This window comes from Bombina bombina, chromosome 6 (assembly GCF_027579735.1).
Source record: "Bombina bombina isolate aBomBom1 chromosome 6, aBomBom1.pri, whole genome shotgun sequence".
NCBI classification, from domain to species: domain Eukaryota; kingdom Metazoa; phylum Chordata; class Amphibia; order Anura; family Bombinatoridae; genus Bombina; species Bombina bombina.
Genome location: NC_069504.1, coordinates 1,033,115,701 through 1,033,135,866, shown reverse-complemented (window position 1 = coordinate 1,033,135,866; position 20,166 = coordinate 1,033,115,701).

Genomic DNA, 20,166 nt, shown 5'->3' with positions numbered 1-20,166 from the left:
AACGGACAGCAACCCGAATAAGTAAAAAGTGAAGGGACATACCGTCCACTAATACACGGACTGGCCATAGGTTACAAGATGGATACATTAGAGGTGGCGAGGGCAGTCAGGAAAAAAAGCCCCTAAAGCCATATACACATTCACATGTAAAGGCCTACAGATTATCTGCGCACAAATATAGTAGACATGTTTTTGGACAAATTTTGGCCAATTCGGAGATTCAAATTATTGCGAAATTCCAAATCGGCACCTTAACTAAAATCCTGAAAAATTCAGATAATGAATAATATTATAATATAATATAATATTCATATTTTTCATTGTTTCCGCCATTCCCCGACATCGCCGACCCTAACTAAATCACTAAATAAAGTTATTAACCCCTAAACCGTTTTTCCCCTACACTAACTAAACCCTTTAACCCCTAAACTGCAGTTCCCCGACATAGACGACACTAACTAAACCTATTAACCCCTAAACTGCAGTTCCCCGACATTGCCGACACTAACTGAACCTATTAACCCCTAAACAGCAGTTTACCGACATCGCTGACACTAACTAAACCTATTAACCCCTAAACCACTGTTCCCAAACATCGCTAACACTAACTAAATCTATTAACCCCTAAACCACTATTTCCAAACATCGCCAACACTAACTAAATCTATTAACCCCTAAACCGCAGTTTCCCCGACATCGCCGACACTAACTGAAACACTAAATAAACCTATTAACCCCTAAACCGCCATTCCCAAACCGCCAACAGTAACTAAACCTATTAACCCCTAAACTGCAGTTCCCTGACATCGCCGACACTAACTAAACCTTTTAACCCCTAAACCACTATTCTCAAACATCGCCAACACTAACTAAATCTATTAACCCCTAAATCGCAGTTAACCGGCATCGCTGACACTAACTGAAACACTAAATAAACCTATTAACCCCTAAACCGCCATTCCCAAACATCGCCAGCACTAACTAAACCTATTAACTCCGAAACTGCCGTCCCAAACATCGGCAACACTAACTAAACCTATTAATCCCTAAACAGCCAGCCCCCACATCACAACAACCAAAATTAAACTATTAGCCCCTAAACCTAACAACCCCTAACTTTAACATAATTAAAATAGACCTAAATTAAAGTTACAATTATTAACTAACTGCCTATTTAAAAATAAATACAAACTTACCTGTGAAATAAAAATAAAACCTAAGCTAGCTACAATATAACTATTTACTAACTACCTAATTAAAATAAATACAAACTTACCCGTGAAATAAAAATAAAACCTAAGCTTACACTAATAAAACCTAACATTACTAAAAATAAAAAAACCTAACAAAATTAAAACTACAATTACAAAAAATAATAAACACTAAAATTACAAAAAATAATAAAAACTACAATTACAAAAAAATAACAAACGAAATAATTCAAAATATTAAAAATGATTCCTATTCTAATACCTCGTTTTAAAAAAAACAAAAAAAAAAACACCCCAAAATAAAAAATCCCTAATCTAAAATAAATTACCATGGGCCCTTAAAAGGGCCTTTTGTAGGGCATTGCCCTAAAGTTAACAGCTCTTTTGCTAAAACATTATTACAAACACCCCCTAACATTACAAACCCCCACCCCCCAAACCCCAAAATAAAAAAAAACTACTCTACCCATTGCCCTGAAAAGGGCATTTGTATGGGCATTGGCCTTAAAAGGACATTCAGCTCTTTTTTGGCCCATTCAAATAAAAAGAGCCCTAATCTAAAAAAAAAAACACCCCAGAAAAAACAAATACATTACCTAACACTAGACCCAAAATTGGTACTCACAGTTGCTGAAGTCCGGCAAAAGATGTTCATCCCAGAGGCAAAGCATCTTCATCCAGGCGGCTCCATCTGTATCCATCGTGGGACCGGCATTTTCTATCTTCATCCATCCAGCGCAGAGCGGGTCCATCTTCAAGACATCCGATGCGGAGCATCCTCTTCATCTGACGGCTAAGACTGAATGAAGGTTCCTTTAAATGATGTCATCCAAGATGGCGTCCATTCAATTCCGATTGCCTGATAGAATTCTATCAGCCAATTGGAATTAAGATAGAAAAAATCCTATTTGCTGATGCAATCAGCCAATAGGATTGAGCTGGCATTCTATTGACTGTTCCAATCAGCCAATATAATGCAAGCTCAATCCTATTGGCTGATTTTTTCTACCTTAATTCCGATTGGCTGATTCTATCAGCCAATTGGAATTGAAGGGACGCCATCTTGGATGACATGATTTAAAGGAACCTTCATTCAGTCTTCGGATGAAGAGGATGCTCCACGTCGGATGTCTTGAAGATGGACCCGCTCCGCGCCGGATGGATGAAGATAGAAGATGCCGTCTGGTTGAAGACTTCTGCCCGTCTGGAGGAACACTTCGCCCCGGCTTGGATGAAGACTTCTCCCGGCTTCATTGAGGACTTTGGCCCGGTTGGATGAAGACTTCTCCCGGTAAGGTGATCTTCAAGGGGTTAGTGTTAGGCTTTTTTAAGGGGGTATTGGGTGGGTTTTAGAGTAGGGTTGGTTGTGTGGGTGGTGGGTGGGTTTTAATGTTGGGGGGGATTTGTAATTTTTTTTACAGGTAAAAGAGCTGATTACTTTGGGGCAATGTCCCGCAAAAGGTCCTTTTAAGGGCTATTTGTCATTTAGTGTAGGGTAGGGCTTTTTTATTTTGGTTTTTTTTTTTTTATTTTGTTAGGGGGATTAGATTAGGTGTAATTAGTTTAAAATCTTGTAATTTGTTTATTATTTTCTATAATTTAGTGTTTGTTTGTTCTTGTACTTCAGATAATTTTATTTAATTGTATTTAATTGTGTTTAATTTAGGGAAATAATTTAATTATAGTGTAGTGTTAGGTGTAATTGTAACTTAGGTTAGGTTTTATTTTACATGTAACTTTGTATTTATTTTAGCTAGGTAGTTATTAAATAGTTAATAACTATTTAATAACTATTCTACCTAGTTAAAATAAATACAAACTTGCCTGTAAAATAAAAATAAATCCTAAGATAGCTACAATGTAACTATTAGTTATATTGTAGCTAGCTTAGGGTTTATTTTATAGGTAAGTATTTAGTTTTAAATAGGAATTATTTAGTTAATGATAGGAATTTTTATTTAGATTTCTTTTAATTATATTTAAGTTAGATGGTGTTAGGGTTAGGGTTAGACTTAGGTTTAGGGGTTAATACTTTTAGTATAGTGGCGGCGACATTGGGGGCGGCAGATTAGGGGTTAATAAATGTAGGTAGGCGGCGACGATGTTAGGGCTGGCAGATTAGGGGTTAATAATATTTAACTAATGTTTTTGAGGTGGGAGTGCAGTGGTTTAGGGGTTAATATGTTTATTATAGTGACAGCGACGTTGGGGGCGGCAGATTAGGGGTTAATAAGTGTAGGTAGGTGGCGGCGATATTGGGGGCGGCAGAGTAGGGGTTAATAAATATAATGTAGGGTTTGGCGATGTTGGGGGCAGCAGATTAGGGGTTCATAAGTATAATGTAGGAGGCGGCGGTGTCCGGAGTGGCAGATTAGAGGTTAATAATTATAATGTAGGTGTCGGCGATGTAAGGGGCAGCAGATTAGGGGTTAATAAGTGTAAGATTAGGGGTGTTTAGACTCGGGGTTCATGTTAGGGTGTTAGGTGTAGACATAAAATGTGTTTCCCCATAGGAATCAATGGGGCTGCGTTAAAGCGACATTAAACACTCATTTTTTCTTTGCATAAATGTTTTGTAGATGATCTATTTATATAGCCCATAAAGTTGTTTTTTTTTAATGTATAGTTTTGCTTGTCTTTAAATAACATTGCTCTGATTTTCAGACTCCTAACCAAGCCCCAAAGTGTTATGAGAATACCATCAGATACCTACTCCAGCTTGCTCCTGTTTGTGTAAAGGGTCTTTTCATATGCAAAAGAAGGGGGAGGGGGGAGTGTCTTATTTGCCACTTGCAGTGGGCTTTCCAGCTACCTTTTCAACAGAGCAAAACTGAGAGGTTCTAAGTAAGTTTTTAAACAGTTTTATACTGGATTTTTAGATCAGTATCTGTGCATCTTATTCTTTATAGTAGAGTCTATTACATGCAGTTATATGAAAATGAGGGTATACTGTCCCTTTAAGGAGCTTTGCGCTGCTTTTTTGCAGGTGTTAGACTTTTTTTCAGCCCGGCTCTCCCCGTTGATTCCTATGGGGAAATCGTGCACGAGCACGTTACACCAGCTCACCGCTAACGTAAGCAGCGATGGTATTGGAGTGCGGTAATGAGCAAACTTTTGCTCAACGCTCACTTCTTGTCTGGTTTGTAAAAACCCGTTATACCAGCGCTGTCTGTAAGTAAGCCATGAGCATAAACTGCTCGTTAGCACCGCACAGCCTCTAACGCAAAACTCGTAATCTAGGTGATAGTGTATCTCATTTTTTAAATTTAAATATTGCATTATTCTAATTGAATTATTAGAAAAATTCAAATAGAATATTACATTTAAAGAAAGCATTAGAAATACTATTACATTAAAGGGACAGTCTACTCCAGAATTGTTATTGTTTAAAAAGATAGATAATCCCTTTATTACACATTCCCCTGTTTTGCATAACCAACATAGTTATATTAAAGGGACATGGAACCTATATTTTTTCTTTCATGATTCAGATATAGAATGCTATTTTAAACAACTTTCCAATTTATTTCTATTATTTAATTTGCATCATTCTCTTGTTATCCTTTGCTGAAATGTTTATCTTGGCAAGCTTAGGAGAAGCAAAGAACCTAGGTTCTAGCTGCCGATTGGAGGCTGCATATATATACCAATTGTCATTGACTCACCAATGTGTTTAGTTAGAAACCAGTAGTGCATTGCTAATCCTTCAACAAATGATACCAAGAGAATGAAACAAATTAGATAATAGAAGTAAATTAGAAAGTTGTTTAAAATTTTACTCCCTATCTGAATCATGAAAAAAAAAACATTTTGGGTTTCATTTCCCTTTAATATACTTTTCACCTCTGTGATTACCTTGTATCTAAGCCTTTGCAGACTGCCCTCTTTTTTCAGTTCTTTTGACAAACTTGCATTTAGCCAATCAGTGCCCTCTCATTTGTAACATTATGGGTGTGATCACAATGTTATCTGTATGGCACACATGAAATAACACTCTCTAGCTGTGAAACCCTACCAAATGCATTGAAATAAAGGGTGGCCTTCAAGGGCTAAGAAATTAGCATATGAGCCTGCCTAGGTTTAGCTTTCAACAAAGAATATCAAGAGAACAAAGCAAATTTGATGATAAAAGTGAATTGGAAAGTTGTTTAAAATTGCATTCCCTATCTGAATTAACCCCTTAATGACCGCAGCACTTTTCCATTTTCTGTCCGTTTGGGACCAAGGCTATTTTTACATTTTTGCGGTGTTTGTGTTTAGCTGTAATTTTCCTCTTACTCATTTACTGTACCCACACATATTATATACCGTTTTTCTCGCCATTAAATTGACTTTCAAAAGATACCATAATTTTCATCATATCTTATAATTTACTATAAAAAACATTATAAAATATGAGGAAAAAATGGAAAAAACACATTTTTTCTAACTTTGACCCCCAAAATCTGTTACACATCTACAACCACCAAAAAACACCCATGTTAAATAGTTTCTAAATTTTGTCCTTAGTTTAGAAATACCCAATGTTTACATGTTCTTTGCTTTTTTTGCAAGTTATAGGGCCATAAATACAAGTAGCACTTTGCTATTTCCAAACCACTTTTTTTCAAAATTAGCGCTAGTTACATTGGAACACTAATATCTTTCAGGAATCCCTGAATATCCATTGACATGTATATATTTTTTTTTAGAAGACATCCCAAAGTATTGATCTAGGCCCATTTTGGTATATTTCATGCCACCATTTCACCGCCAAATGCGATCAAATAAAAATTTTTTTTCACTTTTTCACAAATATTTTCACAAACTTTAGGTTTCTCACTGAAATTATTTACAAACAACTTATGCAATTATAGCATAAATGGTTGTAAATGCTTCTCTGGGATCCCCTTTGTTCAGAAATAGCAGACATATATGGCTTTGGCTTTGCTTTTTGGTAATTAGAAGGCTGCTAAATGCCCCTGCGCAAAATACGCGTATTATGCCCAGCAGTGAAGGGGTTAATTAGGGAGCATGTAGGGAGCTTCTAGGGTTAATTTTAGCTTTAGTGTAGTGTAGTAGACAACCCCAAGTATTGATATAGGCCCATTTTGGTATATTTCATGCCACCATTTCACCGCCAAATGCGATCAAATTAAAAAAAACGTAAATTTTTTCACAATTTTAGGTTTCTCACTGAAATTATTTACAAACAGCTTGTGCAATTATGGCACAAATGGTTGTAAATGCTTCTCTGGGATGCCCTTTGTTCAGAAATAGCAGACATATATGACTTTGGCGTTGCTTTTTGGTAATTAGAAAGTCGCTAAATGCTGCTGCGCATCACACGTGTATTATGGCTAGCAGTGAAGGGGTTAATTAGGTAGTGTGTAGGGAGCTTGCAGGGTTAATTTTAGCTTTAGTGTAGAGTTCAGCCTCCCACCTGACACATCCCACCCCCTGATCCCTCCCAAACAGCTCCCTTCCCTCCCCCACCCCACTATTGTCCCCGCCATCTTAAGTACTGGCAGAAAGTCTGCCAGTACTAAAATAAAAGATTTTTTTTTTTTTAAAAAGAAAAAAAAAAAAAGCATATTTACATATGCTGTGTTTAGGATCCCCCCTTAGCCCCCAACCTCCCTGATCCCCCCCAAAACAGCTCTCTAAGCCTCCCCCTCTGCCTTATTGGGGGCCATCTTGGGTACTGGCAGCTGTCTGCCAGTACCCATTTTGCACAATCAAATATTTATTTCATTTTTATTTTTGTTATTTCCCCCCCCCCCCCCCCCGGACCAACCCCCACCACCTAAATAACGAATAAGGTGTTTTTTTTTTAATTACTCGTCCCACTTTTATTTTGGGACACATTTTTTTCTGTAGTGCAGCGGTCCCCACCCGGTCCCTGCCCCGGCGCGCCCCCGCGCGCGCCCCCTCGTGCACGTGCGCGCGCCCCCGCGCGCGCCCGGACTTGCACGCCCACGATCCCGCCCCCCTCCACATGACAAGGGCCATCGATGGCCGCCACCCACCTCCCACACCGGCTCCCACCCACCAACGATACCGGCGATCGATGTCCGGTGCAGAGAGGGCCACAGAGTGGCTCTCTCTGCATCGGATGGCCATCTAAGGTTATTGCAGGATGCCTCCATATCGAGGCATCACTGCAATAACCGGAAAGCAGCTTCCAGCTGCTTTCCACACCGAGGACGTGCAGGGTACGTTCTCAGGCATTAACTGCCTTTTTTCTGAGGACGTACCCTGCACGTCCTCGGTCATTAAGGGGTTAAACTAATTTTATAATATTGCAAAAACATTCGAAATTTGAAACGAACAAACAAATGTGTTAAAATTGGTTTCATTTTTTGAATGTTGCAAAACATTCACACATCAATAGTTAGCACGCAATCGAAAATGTTTTACTTTCAACTTGTAATGCGAGCACTACCCGATGCATGCAAAAAGCTTACTTCTAGCAGAGTTAGCGCGCGAGTGGGAACATTAAAGGGTCATGATACCCAATTTTTTTCTTTCATGATTTAGAAAGAGCATGTCATTTTAAACAGCTTTCTAATTTACTTCTATTATCTAATTTGCTTCATTCTCTTGATATCACTTGCTGAAAAGCATATCTAGATATGATCAGTAACTGCTGATTGGTTGCTGCACCTAAAGGCCTTGTGTGATTGGCTCACACATGTACACTGCTATTTCTTCAACAAAGGATATCTAATGAATTGAGCAAATAAGATAATAGAAGTAAATTGGAAAGTTGTTTAAAATTGCATGCCCTGGGAACCCTTGACGGTGGAACCCCATCCCACCGTGGCCGCAAAATACCTAAACAGCATACCTACCCTGATATGGCTGACAATTAAGCTAAAAGACGCAAACAACTTACTTTTCTTCTTCTTTTTCTTTCCCCCCCCCCCCCCCCTTCCCTCCTATGAAAGCTGACTCCCTTTCTCACGGAGACTGTAGGAAGAGGAAACAAAGGACTGGGAACCCCCTCTTACAACTTTGAGGCTATATTCCTTTCTGCTAATATAGTCTAAGGAGGCACTCTTTCTATTTTTGGCTTTCTTACCCCTCCGTGTCATTGTCTCGCCTCTCGACCTCACCCTACTACAGGCATAACAAGAATTACCTGTGTTTTCCTCTGGATCGTTTGGGGCTACAGCTAGAGGCGCAGCGGCGATCTCCTCCTCCCCCACCGGTGCTGCGTGGGAGGTAGCGAATCTGCGCTGCGCTCGACGTGAATCCGGAGGTTCAAGTTTGGTTCTCCACTGTGGCTTCTCTGCACCCTCCGGGACACTTTCTGATCTGTCGCGGCTGCCCCCCCTCCCCCACCGGTGCTGCGTGGGAGGTGGTGAGCGTGAGCCGCACCTGAGGAGAGTATCGGAGGTCCGACTGCGGAGGCGATCCTTTGGGCCCTTGCTGCTTTCATCCTGCCTCCCTTCCACTGGGGCTCCGTGGGAGGAGGGGAGAATAGCCTTGGTCGAAGGCAGAAGTAAAGCCTGCTCAATTAAGCAGTGAGAGGTCTGGACTACCTACGCTGGGGCTAGATCGTGGCTTTCTATCTTAGCCTCCCAACTAACAACCTCTTAACCAAGTGAGTGACACCAGAGGGGGTAAGTTATAAGCCCACTATTTTATTTTTTCTTACTGGGGGTTGAAAACAAGGCATATACATATAAACACACAAGCTGAGAAGGGTCCCCCAGGCCCTGGCAGGAGCTGGTATTAAAATAAAAATACACCTCCCACAGACTTTTCAGCTTAAACAGAGAAAAAAGAAAAAAAAAGAAAAAATCGGATATCTTCAAAATAAGAACTAAGCTCTCAATTCACCTGTAACTGAAGGGGATTGAAAGGGAAAGAACAGAGGGGTGAAGGAGGAAAGCAGAGGAGATCCTGTCTTTAATCACTCTAAGAAAGCAATTGATAGCTAACTCCCCAATAAAGTGTATTTACTGAGCTGTGGGAACACAGGCTCACATTAGTCCTAAAACTACACTATCAGGACTCTTGCACCCTCTGAAAGTGGAAAAGAAAAGAGGAGAAGGGGGTAAAGGATAAAAAAAAAAAAATCCCTCTCATCAGAGTACATACTTGTATAATACACACAGATAAAGGAAATCTACTCTTGAACTGTTTAAAAAAAGAAGAAAAGGGGGAGGAGGGGAGGAGAGAGAAAAGAAAAAAAATTCTACACCTGGATAAAGAACAATATCAGCTAACCTTATATTTTCTCTTCTTAAAGCCATAGTTTTTGATGACATATGATTCATTGTTTTTTTGTTTTTGTTTTTTTGTTTTTTTGTTTTTTTTGATGGGGATATTCTTTACTATACGTTCACACTAATTTGTATAAACCTTAAAGCCAACCAAACTTGTTAAGTTATCCTGGTACTCTAATACTACCTTCTCTATGACCCCCATTATTATTGGGCTATTTAAATAGAGCTACTGTTTTTATTCTAAAACTGATTTGCCATAACCTCCTTTCTGTCCTTTAATTGTCCTCTACTTGTCTCCCTAACTAAACCAAGCGTTTAGTTTTAGAGAAGAAAAAAAAAGCACTGTTTCTTTTACCATATCTACAAAGGGGCATACTATGAGGCCTTATAGATTGATATAGTTTCTACAATATCTAACCCATGTACTAAACCTACTGGTAATATACTGAACCTATGTGCATATCCGAATCGATACTCAATATAGTATCTTATAAAATCTTCCTGACTAAATAAAATCTTAAATAACATGTAAATCATTATAGAAGCAGTAAAAGGGGAAAAAAAGAAAGAATATAACTGTTTCACTTGTCTCTTTCCTGAAACCTCTGAAATTTGGATGCTACCTATTTTTTAGTTTTCTTATTTTTTTTTTTTTTTTTTTTTCTCTCTGTGTACTAAACTATAATTTCTGAGATTGGTGTAGCGACTGACTCTTGACTGCTATTTATTCAGCCTTTCCAAGAACGTTATTTCTAATTTCGTTTCCTCTTTTTTTTTCTAATTAAATGGCTACATAAAGTTATAAGTTTTTCTTAAGAATCAACATAGGCACAGACTAGTATAGAAAGCTTCTATTCATAGATAAATTGATAGGACACAAGCTCTTATGCACACTTATCTGCATACTATCTTAATAACCTATATCTAAACAGAATTAAAGAAGTAATACTCCTCAAAGTCTTCTGAAAGATAGTTTCTTCCCAATTTAGAACCCTGGGAAAGAATTAAAATATTCTTTTTTCCCAGCCTAAACAGATAACAACGCAGCTCATATAATTTGTACTATATATATACATTACACTCAGTAGATCTAAATATTCACTGCTTTAAAAACTACGTCTCTTCTTCTGTGACAAAGTCCATCTAATCGTTCTAAACACTCCCTCCTTCTTACTCCCACGGCTGGACTTCTCACACAATTAACTTACTCACCCCTAAATAGACACTTCGTCCCCCTTCCCTTTTTTTTTTTTTTTCTTCTCCTCCTGTTCCCCACTTGTCCCACACTGTTCACTCCGCCCCTCACCTCCCCATTCTGAGGCTTAAACACCTCCTTAATCCTGCACCTCTCTGGCCTCTTTGGGTTCTCAGAGCACCTCACTCACACTCTTTCGGCGTCACGATATAAAATTTTCACTTTTCCAAGTTTTTTTTTTGGCACATGGATAAATTTCTTCACGTCCCTCACAAGACCCCCTCTCCAGCCATGGCAGCCAGACAGAGGGATAGGAAAACGAAGACCACACAAGAAAATGTCACCGATATACAACCAATAATGGCCAATACAGCAGGGATACAAGAAGTAACCAATATTCAAAACTTGGTTACCAGTATCTCAGATGCCCTTACTCCTAAATTCGATGCCCTTAAAACCGAACTAAAACAAGATATCCTTTTATTAACACAGGAAGTCAGGCAGTTTTCTGCCAGACTACAAGAAGTAGAACAAAGGGTATCTGATCTGGAAGACCTTACAAATTTACACAGCTCTAAACTGGAATCGGCAGATATTAATATACAAAAAATTCAAAACAAACTAGAAGATTTAGAGAATCGTTCCAGAAGGAACAATATAAGAATTATTGGCCTTCCAGAGGAACAACAAAACGAGAATCTTATATCTTTTATTTCAGAACTATTACCTAAAATTCTTAAAATACCATCCACTCATCAACCCATAATGGTTGAGAGAGTACACAGGCTAGGTCCTCCATATACAGACAGTAAAGGTAGAAATAGACCTAGGCCGATTATAGCGAAACTTTTAAACTATCAGGACAAAATTACTCTACTTCAATACTACCGCAGACAACAACCGATTACATTTAAAGGTGCTACAATTTTAATGTTTCAAGACTTTTCCGCCGATACAGCAGCAAAGAGACGGGAGCTCGCTCCCATCTGCTCTAAATTTATCCAAAAAGGTTATCGAGCAATGATAATATATCCCCACAAACTTAAGGTTATAGCACAGGAAGAAACACACTGGTTCGAAGAAACCAGCTCGGCTGAAAACTTTTACAAAACACTTGACTCTCTAAACTAACAATAAAAACATAGGAATGTAATAAACTTTAAAAATCAACAAATAAAAAAATAATCTTTTTTTTTTCGAAATGCAGGCTTTTTGTAGGGAAGACCCCTGTCTACGGATAGACAAGGGTCAAGGTATTTCCTCCCCTCACGTGTGTGGTAAATTTAATAGAAAAATCCTTTTTTTTTTCTTTTTTTTTTTTTTTCTTTTCTTTTTTTTTGTTTTTTTTGTTTTATTATATGTCTTCTCCCCGAATCCCCGTTGTTGTTGTTGCTGGGTCTCCCCTCTCTTTTTAACTATATCTTTCTCTTAAATGGGAAAAATAGGAAAATGTAAAATAGTATCATGGAATGTAGGGGGGATTTCTACACCTATCAAACGCAAGGCGATCCTTACGCAATTATGCAAACTTCAAACTGATATTGGTTTCATTCAAGAAACACATCTGTCAGCAGAGGAAACCTTAAAATTAAAAACTTCCTGGGTTAAAGAAGTATATTTTGCAGCTGGTGTTAAGAGAAAGAGGGGGGTAGCAAAACTAATAGGTAAAAAAACCAAGTCAGAAGTTGTCCATTGTGTGGCCGATCCAGGGGGGAGATATGTCCTGTTAAAAATAAAGATCGCCAAGAAGCTATACACACTTTGTAACACATACGGTCCAAATGTATTTGATCCTGAATACTGGAATACTCTCCAGTCGAAACTCCTATCTTACACAGAAGGCTCTCTAATCATTGGTGGCGATTTTAATATGACACCTCAATGCCCAATAGACAGATTAAGACAAGACACTAAACATCTGAAGCAAAAAAGAGACAATTTAGAAACCAAGCTATATAAAAAAATCATGCACAATTTAGCCATATACGACATATGGAGAAACCAAAATCCAACTGCTCATAGTTACACTTGCCTCTCGAAGGCCCATAAAACCATGTCTAGAATAGATATTTTTCTGATTGACGAGCGTATTCCAGTATCAAGGGTCAAAGCGACAATCATGCCGATATTATTATCAGATCATGCACCTATTTCTCTTGAAATACATTCAGCAGATGCACATTCTTCTTCTTCACGCTTCTTTTTTCCCTACTATTTAACATCAGACCTAAAGTTTAAAAAATGGCTATCAAACAAATATAAAGAATATGTACATTTTAATAGAGAACATCTTAATAGTCCCAAAATATTCTGGGAAACGGCGAAAGCTGTAATGAGGGGGGAAATTATTGCTTATGGTGCTATGCTATTAAAAAAAACTAGGCTTAGGGAAAAAGAATCTTATAAATTTTTGCTGAATTCTTATAATCAATATCTTTCTGATAGAACCCCTGTCAACTGGGCAAATTATCTACGAGCGAAAAATGAGAGAGATGCCTTTGTATTATCTCAAGAAACACAAAAAGAATTGAAAATTCAAACTAGAATGTACAGGTATGGCAACAAGTCAGGCAGAATATTGGCTAAATTAATCAAAAACGAAAAAAAAACAATTAAACATAGATAAATTGCTACATAAAGGGGAACATGTTACTAAACCAGATGATATCCTGACGATATTTTATGAATATTTTAAAGAACTGTATACACCTAAAACCACTGAGGCAAATAAATCCGCTGAGTTTTGGAGTGAAATTGAACATCCCACATTGGCTCCAGAAGCTATCAACAATCTCAACGCCCCCATTACGGCGGAAGAGATTGAGAAAGTAATATCTAAGTTGTCATCAAATAAAGCACCCGGTCCTGACGGCCTCCCCAGCGAATTCTATAAAATACTGCTCAGTGAAGTCACCCCGCATATTCATACTCTTTTCAACAGCTTCTTTACTGAGGGTAAACCTACCCCCCTCTCCTTTTCACAGTCTTATACAACACTAATACTTAAAGGTGATAAAGACCCAGTTTGCAAGGAATCGTACAGACCCATAGCCCTCCTCAATGTGGATTATAAAATTTTAACAGCAGTATTGGCGGCTAGATTACAAGGGGCCCTTGCAGAAATTATCCATCCAGATCAGTCAGGGTTTCTAAATAACAGAAATTCTGCCGCAAAAATTAGGGAGGTATTAGTTGTGACAGAATATTACAAGGCGATGTCAGATGTGAATAGCGGGGGAGAGGGCATACAGGACCTTGCTATTATCTCTATTGATGCAGAGAAGGCATTTGATTCAATTATTCATGAGCATATATATTCTTCACTTAAACACTTTGGTATCAAGGGTAAATTTACTGATTTTATAATGAATCTCTACACTTTGCCTGCTACAAGATTGATAATTAATAACAATCTCTCCCCACCTATTCCCATAGGTAGAGGGACGCGTCAGGGCTGCCCTCTCTCCCCGCTTCTCTTTAATATTGCCATTGAACCCTTGGCAATTAAAATAAGACAATCTCTCGACGGGATTAGAATTCGTAAGCATGAAATCAAAATTGGGCTCTATGCAGACGATCTGCTTGTCTATATGACAAATACCAAATTAAATATCCCAAAACTTTTCTGTATAATGGATCATTTTGGTTCCTTTTCGGGATACAAAGTTAATTACACAAAATCTGAAATATTTTGGCTCAGAAATACTGAGAACTCGGTAACAAATATACCACTACGACAGGTTACAGACTCCTTTAAATATTTAGGAATTCATATCCCGCTTAATACCGAGGATCTCTACAAACTCAATATTCCCCCAGTCTTGAAAGTAATTAAAGAAAAACTTAAGAACTGGCATAATTTGCCAAAATCATTATCTGGCCTAATAGCCTTATTTAAAATGGCCCTTCTTCCGAAATTACTCTATATCCTTCAAAATACATCTATATTACTGCTAGGGAAAGATATTCGTTCAATTAACACCGCACTTATAGAATTCCTATGGCAAGGGAAAAGAGCAAAAATATCTTTGAGGAAACTCTCAGTACCAAGAGAATCCGGGGGACTGGCCCTGCCTGACATATGGCTATATAACCTTTCTTTTCTTGCACGTATAGTCACAGACTGGATCTCTTGTAACAACTACATTCTAAATAACGAATTAGAATCCAACGTCTGTTATCCATATTGTTTATCTGCATTGATTCATCTTGACTTAAAAGAAACCCCGATAGAAATTAAAAAACTCAAAACAATTTATAACCCGCTTAAAGCTTGGCAAAAAATAACAAAGCTTCTTGCAATAAATAGTAAAGCCTCTCCATATTTGCCGATATTAGGGAATCCTAAATTTCAGGCAGGCATTCTTTCTGGTGTCTTTAAGAGATGGCATTATTCTGGTTTGACCAATGTTTATCAAATAATAGACAAAGAAAGACATTGTATTAAATCATTTCAAGAATTAAATACAGAATTTGGCTTGCCAAATAAAGATTTTTATGCATATCTGCAACTTAGGCACTTTGCGCTTGAACTAGTTAAAGAAAAAGGCTGGAACTGGAATATAGGCAAACTTGAAGATTGGTTAATATTAACTAGAAATGGCCGTATGTCTATTACACCATGTTACTATTTCTTAGGCACAAATAAAGGTGTATCTGTCCTAACGCAATTGACTGCAAACTGGAATATACTAACCACTTCGAGCAATATAGAAGTAAAAACCCTCCAACTTTCACTCAAAAAGATCACCCAAAATACACTCTCGGCTACATGGAGAGAAGCCCATGTCAAATTCCTTCATAGGGCATATTTTACCCCTGAGAAAGGCTACAAATGCGCCAACCTAAGCTTTAATAAATGTCCCAAATGCTCACATTTTGCAGCTAATTTTTTGCATATGATATGGCACTGCCCAAAAGTCAGGACCCTATGGCTTAAAATAGAATATTGGTTAAAAAATGTACTAAAAATAACCCCTCTTCCTCTAACATTATCTCAGATTGTATTTGGCCTAAGGGAAGAACCCGGCAAACAAAACAATGAAAAGGTTGTAATTTCTACCATTTTGGCCACAAGATATCTAATTTGCAAAAAATGGAAGACCCGGTCAATCCCCTCTCTTTCTGAAGTGAAAAACTGTTTAAAAAAACAGTGTATTTTAGAACAAAGGGACACAAATATTGATAATGAACAAGATGTTAAAAGATTTTTCAACAACTGGGCAATCTTTTTAAAAATATTCTCTCCTACAGAAATAAATCATATCATTTTTCCTTTTCAAAACACAGAAATAGTCCTGTTAGGGAACTGGTAGATAAGAATTTTTCCATAAAAGTAAATAAATTTTATTTTTAATTTTTATTTATATATATATATATATATATATATATATATATATTTTTCTCTTCCTTTTAACACACGTGGGGGGGGGGGGGGGGGGGAGAAATGGGGTGGGATTGGAAAAATAAACAAAACCCCAAGACATTTCCCATAGATAATCACATAAGATATAACAACATTATGAATGGTAATTAATTTATCTTTTAATATTGAGACTAAATAGATTAGACACAACTAATACAAGGTCACTGCTCTATTCTATGACTTCATAGTTTCTGTATTTTCTGTTCCTATTTCTTTGTGTGATCTAGACGAACAATAAGTGTATTATTTCTGATCTGCATTAACTATATTTTGGTTCTAGATATTTCTAAAGATAAATATATAAGAAATATGAAGTATAATCAATATAGCTTCAAATTTACAGGCTATGTAAAAATTATTCTAATTTTGTTTTTATCTTGTATGCCTATATTGATATATTGTGTTTCAATGGCCTTGTATCTCATTCTTTATCTTTGTTTTTTGTACAAGATAGTAAATGTATGATATTTGATTTATGTAAATTGTTTTGGTTTATAAATAAAAAAAAAATATAAATAAATAAAAAAAAATTGCATGCCCTATCTGAATCATGAAAGTTTAATTTTGACTAGACCGTCCCTTTAAATACTTGTTTTGGATTTTGATTGTGCAGCCTTGGTCAGATTACTCTGATTAGTGGATAAAGATTAATTTAGGGAACCAATAAAACAGCTAGATTATACATTAGCTATTCAAATTTTGAGATTTCTTTATTAGAGCCTGTGCATCTTAGTATGAGGGCATTTAACTTGTTTATAGTGTTGTTTATAGCATTTCCTTACATAGACTAGCTGTATATAATTTACATTCAGTAAACTGAGCATTTTCTGAGACTGTAAATGTACTTATGTATACAGTCATGCCCCCCCCTGCATTGTCTGATAATGCACCACTTCGTACAGAAAATAATTGCAATTACAAATGTTTAGGCACTCTCATGATTATTCTTTTGTTTGTAATGGGATGACACAAAAAAGTGGAGAAAAAAATCCAATTCGGACAAATTGCACGCTAAAACTCCAAAAATGAATGGGACAAATTTATTGGCACCCTCAATTTAATATTTGGTAGCACACTCCTTAGAAAAAATAACTGAAATCAATTGCTTCCTGTAACCATCAATGAGTTTCTTACACCTCTCTACTGGAATTTTGGACCACTCTTCTTTCACCAACTGCTCCAGGTCTCTCAGATTGTAAGGGTTCCTTTTCCCAACTACTGTTTTGAGATCTATCCACAGGTGCTCTATGGGATTTTGAGATCTGGACTCATTACTGGCCAGTTCAGTACTCTCTGGCGCTTTGTCTTAAACTATTTCTGGGTGCTTTTGACGTGTGCTTTGGGTCATTGTCCTGCTGTAAGACCCATGACCTGTGACGGAGACAAACTTTCTGACACTGGGCCCTACATTGCACCACATAATTCTTTGGTAGTCTTCAGATTTAAAATGCCATGCACAAAGTCAAGACATCCAGTGTCTGAAGCAGCAAAGCAACCCCAAAACATCAGTGAACCTCCACCATGTTTAACTGTAGGAACAAAATTATTTTTTTTAACCCCTTAGTGACCAGGCCACTTTTCAATTTGTTGACCATCTGGGACCAAGGCTATTTTTGCATTTCTGCGATGTTTGTGTTTAACTGTTATTTTCCTCTTACTCATTTACTGTACCCACACATATTATATACCGTTTTTCTCGCCATTAAATGGACTTTCTAAAGATACCATTATTTTCATCATATCTTATAATTTACTATAAAAAAATTATAAAATATTAGGAAAAAATGAAAAAAACACACACTTTTTCTAACTTTGAGCCCCAAAATCTCTAACACATCTACAACCACCATAAAATACCAATGCTAAACAGTTTCTAAATTTTGTCTTGAGTTTAGAAATACCCAATGTTTACATGTTCTTTGCTTTTTTTTGCAAGTTATAGGGCAATAAGTACAAGTAGCACTTTGCTATTTCAAAACCATGTTTTTTCAAAATTGGCGATAGTTACATTGTAACACCAATATCTGTCAGGAATCCCTGAATAACCCTTCAAATGTATATATTTTTTAAAAGAAGACAACCTAAGGTATTAAACTTGGGGTGTTTTGACTTTTTTCATGCAACCATTTTACCACCAATCTATGCCAAAGTTTGGGGGGGAAAAAAAATAATTTGATTTTTTGACAAATAGCAATTTAAGAATACATTTACTGATACAATGGTAAGGGTTACTGCCAAATAACACCCTAATATGTCTTCAGTAGCATGTCCTGGGTACAGTGATACCACCCATGTATAGGTGTGTCGGGTTCTCTGTGGGCTAAAAGCCCTTATTTTTAGAGAGCGCATTCCAGTTTTTCAACTTGGAATTTTCACATCGGTCATCATGCACCCATGTCCTATTTGGGACATTTCTGAAGCTGGCCAATGGAATTTACCCCCATCAAACCATATATTTTTGAAAAGTAGACACCCTAGGGTATTTCAAATGCTGGTATTTTAACACTTTCCATGCACTAATTCAACCACTAGTCTGTCAAACTTTTGGGTAGTCATTTTTTGTGTTATTTTTCACACACATTGTACTTTAGGCATGTATTTTCAGTTCCTGTTATGTGTTACTGCCAAAAACCACCTCAATATGTGTTCAACAATATCTCCTGAGTACAGTGATACCACCTATGTATAGGTGTGTCGGGTTCTCTTGGGGCTAAATGGCCTTATTTTTAGGTAGCGCATTCCAGTTTTTCAACTTGGAATTTTCACATCGGTCATCATGCACCCATGTCCTATTTGGGACATTTCTGAAGCTGGCCAATGGAATTTACCCCCATCAAACTAAATATTTTTGAAAAGTAGACACCCTAGGGTTTTTCAAATGCTGATATTTTAACACTTTCCATGCACTAATCCAACCACCAGTCTTTGTCAAACTTTTGGGTAGTCATTTTTTTTGTGTTATTTTTCACACACATAGTATTTTAGGCATGGATTTTCAGTTCCTGTTATGTGTTACTGCCAAAAACCACCTCAATATGTGTTCAACAACATCTCCTGAGTACAGTGATACCACCTATGTATAGGTGTGTCGGGTTCTCTGGGGGCTAAATGGCCTTATTTTTAGGTAGCACATTCCAGTTTTTCAACTTGGAATTTTCACATTGGTCATCATGCACCCATGTCCTATTTGGGACATTTCTGAAGCTGGCCAATGGAATTTACCCCCATCAAACCATATATTTTTGAAAAGTAGACACCCTAGGGTTTTTCAAATGCTGATATTTTAACACTTTCCATGCACTAATTCAACCACCAGTCTTTGTCAAACTTTTGGGTAGTCATTTTTTTGTGTTATTTTTCACACACATTGTACTTTAGGAATGGATTTTCAGTTCCTGTTATGTGTTAGTGCCAAAAACCACCTCAATATGTGTTCAACAACATCTCCTGAGTACAGTGATACCACCTATGTATAGGTGTGTCGGGTTCTCTGGGGGCTAAATGGCCTTATTTGTAGGTAGCGCATTCCAGTTTTTCAACTTGGAATTTTCACATCGGTCGTCATGCACCCATGTCCTATTTGGGACATTTCTGAAGCTGGCCAATGGAATTTACCCCCATCAAACTATATATATTTTTGAAAAGTAGACACCCTAGGGTTTTTCAAATGCTGATATTTTAACACTTTCCATGCACTAATCCAACCACCAGTCTTTGTCAAACTTTTGGGTAGTCATTTTTTTTGTGTTATTTTTCACACACATAGTACTTTAGGCATAGATTTTCAGTTCCTGTTATGTGTTACTGCCAAAAACCACCTCAATATGTGTTCAACAACATCTCTTGAGTACAGTGATACCACCTATGTATAGGTGTGTCGGGTTCTCTGGGGGCTAAATGGCCTTATTTTTAGGTAGCACATTCCAGTTTTTCAACTTGGAATTTTCACATCGGTCATCATGCACCCATGTCCTATTTGGGACATTTCTGAAGCTGGCCAATGGAATTTACCCCCATCAAACCATATATTTTTGAAAAGTAGACACCCTAGGGTTTTTCAAATGCTGATATTTTAACACTTTCCATGCACTAATTCAACCACCAGTCTTTGTCAAACTT